Consider the following 9,481-nt stretch of genomic DNA (forward strand, 5'->3'; position numbering starts at 1 on the left):
ATTTATTTATTTATTTATTTATTTATTTATTTATTTATTTATTTATTTATTTATTTATTAGGGAGAGGGCAGCCACGCCAGAATGAGCATGTAGAAGTCAGAGCACATTGAGAAGTCTATTCTCCTCCACCATGTAGATTCAGAGACTGAACTCTTGTCATCAGACTTGGTGTGAATATCTTCACTGTTTTTTATGATAAAGCTTTTCTTCTTCCTTTTCTTATTTTTCCTCCTCCTCTTCCTTCTTCCCCTCCCCCTCCTCCATCCTTTTCCCCTCCCCCTCTTTCTGCTCCTCCTGTGGCTCCTCCTCCTCCTTTGTTTTTGTTTGTTTTTCCAGACAGGATTTCTCCCTGTAGCCTTGGCTGCCCCGGAACTTGCTCTGTAGATCAGGCTGGCCTTGAACCCAGCTACCTGTCTTTCCCTCCCAAGTGCTGGGATTAGTGTTCGCTGCAGCCTCACCCCACTCTGCCACCTATACCCCGCTTCCTGATCTTTTTTTTTTTCTTGAGACAGAGTCTCACTCTGTAGCACAAACTGGCCTAGTACTCACAGTATAGCACAGACTCCTTTCAAACGACACTCCTCCCCCTGGCTGGGATGACAGGCACACAGCACCATACCCAGCTGTTCTTATCCCTCTCGGTCCCTTCTCCACATTATACCTGGCTTCTTGCATGGCTTCTTCTAAGCTTGGCTCATGTCTACTTCCGGCTACACAGAATTTCTTTCGGTTCCTCAAATGGTGTTTGCTCTGTTCCCTCCAAAGATGTTGTTTCCTGCACTGGGGCTTCTCTTCCTTTAACCACTTCCACGGGTTGATTCTCTTTTTTGTCCCAGTTTGCCTCCGAGACCACTGCAAGTGAATCTGAGGCCTCCTGCCTACCCAGAGGACCCCTGGATGCCCCTGCCGCCTGCGTCACTGTGTGTCCTGTCCTAGCGCTTATCATGTGTCCAGTGTATGTCTCCCTACATACACATTTGTTTTCTGTTTGGTTCAGCACTGTACCTTCAGACCTGAGCACTGACCTGACCTTTAAGAAGAATTCAGCTGGGCAGTGGTTGTGCATCCCTTTAAACCCAGCACTGGGGAAGCAGAGACCGGTGGATCTCTGAGTTCAAGGCCAGCCTGTCTACAATGCAAGTTCAGGACAGCCAAGACTACATAGAGAGAAATCTTGTCTCAAACAACCAAAAAAGAAAGAAAGAAAACAAAAGAATTCAATACAGTTATTTTAGATTCATTTATTTTGTTGTCTGTGTATGGCTGTGTACCACACCTGTACCCTGTACCTAAGGAAGTCAGAAGAGGGTGTTGGACTGCCAGGCACTGGCCGTAGGGATGGCTGTGAGCTGCCGAGTGGGTGCTGGCAACAGAACCTGAATCCTCTGTATAAGTGCAGCCAGTGTGCTTAACTGCTGAGCCATCTCTCCAACCCCAGTATTCTTTTTCTATCTGCCTATTTTACCTTTCTGTAGTGCTGGGGATTGAACCCAAGGCCTTGAACATCCTGACCAAGTACTCTACCACCGAGCTGTTTACCAGTCCAGTTCTCCCCCTTAACCATACATCTTGGGAGACATTCCTTTTCTTAGATAACTAATTTGTACATAACCGTTGTGCTGGGGTTTGGGGACAGGTGGGCCTTGGAGCTTGCTAGCCAACCAATCTGGCCCATGAGTGAGTTCCAGGCCAGTGAGAATCCCTCTCTCATAAAATAAGATAGAGGAAGACGCCTGATGTAGATCCCTGGCTTTTCTCATTTACAAATATAAGCAAACATGCTTGCACACATGGACACACACACAGACAAACACACTCACTGTTAGTGTCTATCTTTCAAGCCAAGCAACGACTATCTTGGAGAGTTCAACCTCACCTCCTTGCGAAATATTCTTTCCAGCCAAGTTTGTTGACTGTTCACAGCCCCAGTGGAGGGACAGGAGGGCGGGAGAGCCTCACCTGAGTATATAGATCCTTCCTGTTTTAGTTATTTAGTTATTTGCAACTCTGCCTTCGGGGAACTTGGCATCAGAAGGGTGAAAGCATATGGTCCAGGGAAGACAAGGAAATGTTATGTATTGGGTTAAGAAAAAGCCCTCATCCCTGCTAGGTAAAGGCTTTTCAAGGAACAGCCCTTTGGGGGAGGGGCACCCACCCACGTCCCTGTAAATAACCTCTGTGTAAGAAAGCCCGATAAACTCACTGAGTTTCCAGAATGAACTTCGGTTTGTCACTGGGACCTTAGGAGAAGAGATAGGAGTTGCTTTATTGCTCATGTCTCCCTCTGGGAAGGAAGGAATTTTAACAACACACACCACCACCACCACCACCACCTCCAAAGCAATAACAAACTTATTTGTTGTTGTTGTTTGTTTGCTTTTAAAGACAGGGTTTCTTTGTGTAGCTCTCCTGGAGCTAGGTCTGTAGAGCTGGCTGGCGTTGAACTCGCAGAGACCCACCTGTCTCTGCCTACTGAGCGCTGGGAGGAAAGCCATGTGCCACCTGTTGTCTCCACCACCTGACAGATTTTTTCTTAATGTGTCTGGATGTTTGGCTTGTACATCTGTGCACCACATTCCCCGGGAACTACAGTTACAGACACCCTGTAGGTGCTGGGAATGGAACCTGAGAACTTGAGTCCTCTGGAATCCCAGTGCTTTTAAACGCTGAGCCCTTGTTTGAAATAAGGCCCTTGTTTGAAATAAGCCATGTAGCTTGTTTTGAACTGAAGAGCCTCCTAATTCAGCCCCCAAGTGCCAGGATTACAGATGGATGCCACCATGACCGTGCCCGGCTTAAAACACAGTTTTAAGAGTCTGTGAGATGGCTCAGCAAATGGAAGCACTTGCCATGGAAGCCTGATGACTTGAGTTCAAGTCCCATGGATTCCTGTAGAGGGAGAGAATCAGCTCTCTTTTGTTTAGTCTGTGTAGTCCTCTCTGTTCTATACCACCACGCCTGGCATGGAGAAACAAGTCTTTCCCCCTCCAAGAGAGGGTTTCTCTGTATAACTGCCCTACTGCCCTGGTTGTCCTTTGTCCTAGAATTGCTTTTATTTGTTTGTTGGTTTGTTGGTTGGTTGGTTTATTGTTTTCTTACAGACAGGGTTTCTCTGTGTAGCCTTGGTTGTCCTGGACTCACTTTGTAGACCAGGCTGGCCTCAGATTCAATCCTCCTGTCTCTGCCTCCTGAGTGCTGGGATTAAAGGTGTGCACCATCATGCCCAGTTAAAACCAACTCTTTTAAAATTTTTTACTTATTTATTTTTGTTTTTTGAAACAGGGTTTCTCTATGTAGACTTGGCTGTCTTGGACTTAACTTGTAGACCAGGCTGGCCTTGAACTCACAGGGATGTGACTGCTGCTGCTTCCCTGAGTGCTGGGATTACAGGTGTGTGCCACAGGTGTATGCCTGGTTACCAACTCTTCTTTTTTTTTTTTTAATAATTAATTTTATTTTATTTTATGTGCACTGGTTTGAGGGTGTCAGACTACCTTGAACTGGAGTTACAGACAGCTATGCATTGCCATGTGGGTGCTGGGAGTTGAACCTAGGTCCTTTGGAGGAGCACATAGTGCTCTTAACCAGTGAGCCATCTCTCCAGCCCCTGGCTACCAATTCTTAAAAGTTGTCTTCTGACTTCCATAAGTATATTGTAGTATGTGCTGTTTCACATCCAGACATGCAAAAACAATAATACTTTGTAATTTTTAACAAATAATTTTTGGGTTTTTTTTATCGTTGTTTTATTTGTTTGTTTTTATTTCTTTTTCATGACAGGGTTTTTCTGTGTAGCCCTAACTCCTATAAACCAGAAAGGTCTTGAACTCAGAAAACCACCTGCTTCTCTCCCTTCCAAGTGTTGGGATTCAAGGTGTAAGCATCCATGTCCTGGCTACAAATAATTTTAAAGGAAAGATTGAAAACCACCTCCATAGTACACCTTTGAAAAGAACACTAAACTCAGCTGGGTGGGATGCATGGCTTTAGTCACAGCACTAAGGAGACAGTTATGTGTGTCTCTGTAGGTTCAAATCCAGCCTGGTCTACATAACAAATTCCAGGCCAGCCAGGGCTACAATGGTGAGACCTTGTGAAAAAACACAGAAATAAACAAACAAACAAACCAATATTAATCTGTGTTTAACCAGTCCCCGGTCACTGAGCACTTAAATTGCCATGCAGTCCTTGCTAGCCCTGCTTCTCTGGAACTCACTGTATGCCATTTTGGCCTTGAATTCAGAGATCTACCTGCCTCTGCCTCCCAGATGCTTGGATTAAAGTTGTGTAGCTCCACTCCAAGAACAATATCCCTTCGATCAACCCAGCACCTGTCCTTGCATAAGAAGCTCATTTGTTAAAGAGTTGTTTTCCCAATGTCAGGTTTAGAGAACTCATAATTAGATGTTTCAGATTGGGAGCTCATGAAAGGCGGGTAGCTAGAGGAAGGCAGCTCTCCAGAGAATATTTTTGCTGGGCCCATTTTGTTCATTTCTTCTTTTTTTCCGCAGCTTCCTGGCTGGGCGTTGGTGGCACACCAAGGTGGATCTCTGTGAGTTTGTAGCCAGCCTGATCTACCGAATTCCAGGATAGTCAAGGCTACATATTTCAGTCAGGGATGCAAAAGAACTTTTGTTAAACACACACACACACACACACACACACACACACACACACACATACACACACACAGAAGCAAATAACAACACAAACTAAAATCACAACAAGGAACCAGTCCACTTTCTTCAGGGTGGTTAAAATGAAGGGATTTGATAACTCTGCTCAGTTGTAACAGCACATGCCTTTAATCCCAGCCCTCCTGAGAAAGAGGCAGGTGGGCAGCTAGATCTCTCAGTCTACAAATGAGTTCCAGGGGAGCCAGAGCTATGTAACAGAGACCCTCTGTCAGAAAGACAAAACGAAAGAGAGAAAGAAGAAAGGATAAAAGAGAGAAAGAAGAAAACGAAGAAAGAAACTTGATAACAGTAACTCATGGATCATTTTCTGTGGTTTATATTCATAAATACTCAGAACTTTGGTATTATCTAAAAAAAAACAAAACAACCAGAAGATGTTCGTATCCTGCAGCTGAGCTATTCTGCCCCTCATGGTTTAAATCCCGAAATCTGTGTTCACAGTTATATGGTCTCTAATACAACAAAAGCAGGAAAACATTTTGTTTACTTGTTTTGGTCCTGGGGCTCGAACCTTAGACCGGGGCACTGTGTGTGCTCAGGCTATTCTTTGCTCTCAGCCTGCTCAGCTTCTCCCAGCGGTGTAAGTAAGGACTCAACTGGCTCTTTGTGCATGCCTGGGCATGTCCGCCTAAGTGTGTACTGCACTGGTGTGGGAGTAGCTGTACCCGCTGGACTTAGCCTCAGGTAGCCGTCCTCCCTTCTACTTAGTTTGAGGCGGGATCTCTTCCTCGTTTCCAGCTAGGTAGTCCTTCTCCCCTTTTTCTTTTATTTTTTTAATTTTTTTTGTCTTTTGTTTTGTTCCAGACAGGGTTTCTCTGTATGTAGCCCTGGCTGAGCACGAACTCGATCTGTAGACTGGTCTTGAACTCACAGAGATCTGCCTGCCTCTGCCTCCTGAGTACGGGGATTAAAGGAGTGTGCCATCACTACCTAGCCATTTGTTGCTGTTGTTGTTTTTAATTTATTTTATTTCTAAGTATATGAATCTATCTTATCTCTCTCTGTGTAGTCGATGCCACATGTGTGGGGGTGGGGTGGGGGCTTGCAGAAGAGGGCTGTAATTTTGTCCATTGCCTAATATGGGCTCTGGGAAACTCAAGTCTTACTTGCTAAGCCATCTCTTCAGCTACCTGTGTAGGGTTTTTTGTTTGTTTGTTTGTTTGTTTTTGTTTTGTTTTTGAGCCAGGCTCTCATAAATTCCAGGGTGGACTGGAATCGGGTAGGCAGGTGAGGTTAATGTAGTTCTGGGCACACAAGCCCTCTCTTTGTGCTTGCTGGACGAGCACTCTACCAACTGAGCTCTAAGCCCCCTTAGGAGTCTATTTTGTATCCCAGGCTAACCTGGAGCTCTATGTGGTGTGGGCTGACCCTCAAACTTGCATCAAAGCTCCAACCTCAGCCTCACAAATGTTGAAATTGGGGGGGTGTAGTATATGCCAAACCCATCTGGTCGTCACAGAAAGCAGAGCTGGGACAAAGCACCAGTGAACAGAGGTGGCTTCAATAATGGGTGGCATAGCCAAGCCTTTAATCTCTGCACCCACTTGGGAGGCAGAGGCCGCCCCTGGTCTACACAGTGAGTTTCGGGCCAAGCAAGTCATGAGACGCTGGCTTCTGAACGAGAGTGGGTGAGGGGGCCTGGACTGATTGATGGATCATGGATCAGCAGTTAAGAATCACAGAGCTCTCGCAGAGGGCTGGTGTTCCTTTCCCAGCGGCCACATCTGGCAGCTCGTAACTGCTGTAACTCCAGCTCCAGGACATGGGATGCCCCTGGCCTTCATGTATGCCTCTAGTTATGAGTACATACAAAAACAGGCACGCACACACCTAAAAAATAATAAGTTAAAAAAAAAATCGATGGAGCCAGGCAGTAGTGGCACATGCCTGTAATTCTAGTACTCAGGAGGCAGCTCTCTTGAGTTCCAGGACAGCCTGGACTACACAGAGAAACCCTGTCTGGAAAAAAACAAAACAAAACAAACAAACAAACAAATGAAAATGATAAAAAAAAATGAGAATGTTGACCTATACATTATTTAAAATTGCTTTCTCTTTATAAATGTTAAATTACATCATTTATTTCTTTTCATTTTTATGGTTCTATGTGTGTGGATGGTGGGTGTGCATTTGTGGAAGTCAAAAGACAGCTTGTAGGAGTCAGTTTTCTCCTACCATCTGGGTCACATGAATTGGAGTAAGGTCTTAAGGCTTGATCCATCTCTTATCTAAACCTTTCCTTCCTTCCTTCCTTCCTTCCTTCCTTCCTTCCTTCCTTCCTTCCTTCCTTCCTTCCTTTCTTTCTTTTTCTTTCCCTTCCTTCCTTCCTTCCTTCCTTTCTTTTTCTTTCTTTCTTTCTTTCTTTCTTTCTTTCTTTCTTTCTTTCTTTCTTTCTTTCTTTCTTTCTTTCTTTCTTTCTTTCTTTTTCCCTTCCTTCCTTCCTTCCTTCCTTCCTTCCTTCCTTCCTTCCTTCCTTTCTTTCTTTCTTTTTCCCTTCCTTCCTTCCTTCCTTCCTTCCTTCCTTCCTTCCTTCCTTTCTTTCTTTCTTTTTCTTTCTTTTCTCTGATATAGAATCTTGTTCAGTAGCCCAGGCTGATCCAGAACTGACTCACTGTGTATCCCAGGCTTGCCTGGGACTAATCTTCCTTCCTTCCTCCTGGGTGTTGGGGTTTAGATGTATACCCTCACACAGTGCTTTCGAATTGTTCTTATTTTGACTTATGCTGAGATGAGTCAAGGAAGTGGTTTAAAGGCTTAATCTGCAGTGAGCCTTGGGGTGAGGGGGACAAGGAGAGGCTCTTCTTGTGTCACCTGCACTTGTACCTGACGTCACATGGTCTGGGATGTGTGTCAGGTTGGAAGAAGGGATCCATGCAGCCTTGCTGTCCTGCATGCCCCTGGTGACCCTTAGGCCATATATTTAGCTCGCTGATGAGCCACAGCACCAATGGCCGCCCGCGGTCCTGACCTTTCAGATCCTGACCTTTGCGTCAAGCATGCTCCCTTTCTCCACACGGATTCAAGGAGGTATCTGATTACTATCACTTACGTTTTTTTCCAGTTTTAAATTAAATTGAACCTAAAACTATTTTTATTTTAAATTATGTGTGTGCTGGTATGTGCGCATGACCAGAGGTGCCTGGGGAGCTCAGAGGCATCGGGTTCTTCGGGAACTGAAGCTACAGGTGCCCCTTGTGTCTCCTAGAAACCAAGGTTGAGTTCTCTGCAAGAGAGAAGTGCTCCCAAGCAGCAAGTGCTCTTAACCCCTGAGACATCTCTTTAGCCACTAATTAATTTTTTTTTTTTTTTAAGACAGCATCTCTCTGCATAGCCCTGGCTGTCCTGGACTCTCCCAGGCCACAGAGATCTGCCCGAGTCCCCAGGCGCCAGGATTAAAGTGTGTACACCTCACTCTAATATTTTGTTTCTCTGTGGAGCCCTAACCTGTCCGGAAATTCACTCTGAAGACCAGGCTGGCTCTGAAGTCAACAAGGTTCCACCTGCCTCTGCCTCCCAAGTGCTGGGATCAAAGGCGTGCACCACCACCACCCAGCTGATTTTTTTTTTTTTTAAGTCAGGGTCTCACTTAGCCCAAAGGCCTTGAACTCACTATATCCCTGATAATGACCTTCAACTCTTTTTTTTTTTTTTTAAGATTTATTGTGTGTGTGTATATATATTTTCTGTTTGCATATACACCTGCACACCAGTAGAAGGCACCAGATCTCATTATAGATGGTTGTGAGCCACCAAGTAGTTGCTGGGAATTGAACTCAGGACCTCTGGAAGAGCAGCCAGTGCTCTTAACCTCTGAGCCACCTCTCCAGCCCTAACCTTCAACCCTTGATCTTCCTAGGTTCTAGGTTTATGAGCCTGGGGTTTAATGCCTGATTTAGGGTGTTTTCCCTTTCTACCAAGACAACACCTCTAACTCCTTTCAGACTTAGTTCCTTGGCCCTCTTTACAGGAGGAATATCAGAATCTGCAGGCCAGGCGTCACATTGTCTTCTTATTTGCTACAGAGCGTTGTATCAGACTTCTATCTGGCCTTAGCAGGTGTTTCAGTTCATGGTCTCTGATTTCACTACCGGACTGTCTGTCCCGTGGTGGAATTCTATATGGATCTCCTGTAACCCTTTCACCATGTCCAAAGTTGAGCCCCTCTGAGGGCTCATCCTGAGAGCCCATATTGTACCCCAAATGTCAGTCATGTGGTGTGGCTCATTTGTGAGTTTGTCTCTCTCTAAACACCCAGCAGAGGAAGATGGAAAACATGTGACTTTTGAATTTGAGCCCAAATTAAAGTTCACAAATGTCCAGTTAATTGAGCTGGGTTTTTGTTTGTTTGATTGATTGATTTTTTTGTTATTTTGTTTGTTTGTTTGATTATTTTTCGAGACCAGCTTTCTTTGTTTAGCCCTGGCTGTTCTGGAACTCCATCTACAGACTAGGCTCGACATCAGAGTCACAGATTTCTGCCTGCCTCTGCCTCTCGAGTGCTGGAATTAAAGGTGTGTGCTACCACCAACTGGATTGTTTGATATGTATATCTGTATATATGTAATTTTTTTTTTTTTTTTTTTTTTGAGACAGGGTTTCTCTGTGTATCTTTGGCTATCCTGGACTTTGTTGTCCAGGCTGGCTTCAAACTCACAGAGCTCCATCTACCTCTGCCTCCCTGAGTGCTGGGATTACAGACTTGAACCACCACTTGGGCTTTGTTTGATATCTTTATCTTCAAGGTCATGTTCCCCAGCGTCCTCCCTCCTCCTGAGGCTGTACA

The sequence above is a fragment of the Psammomys obesus genome, unplaced genomic scaffold, assembly GCF_907164565.1.
Source record: "Psammomys obesus unplaced genomic scaffold, mPsaObe1.curated_primary_1811, whole genome shotgun sequence".
NCBI classification, from domain to species: Eukaryota; Metazoa; Chordata; class Mammalia; order Rodentia; family Muridae; genus Psammomys; species Psammomys obesus.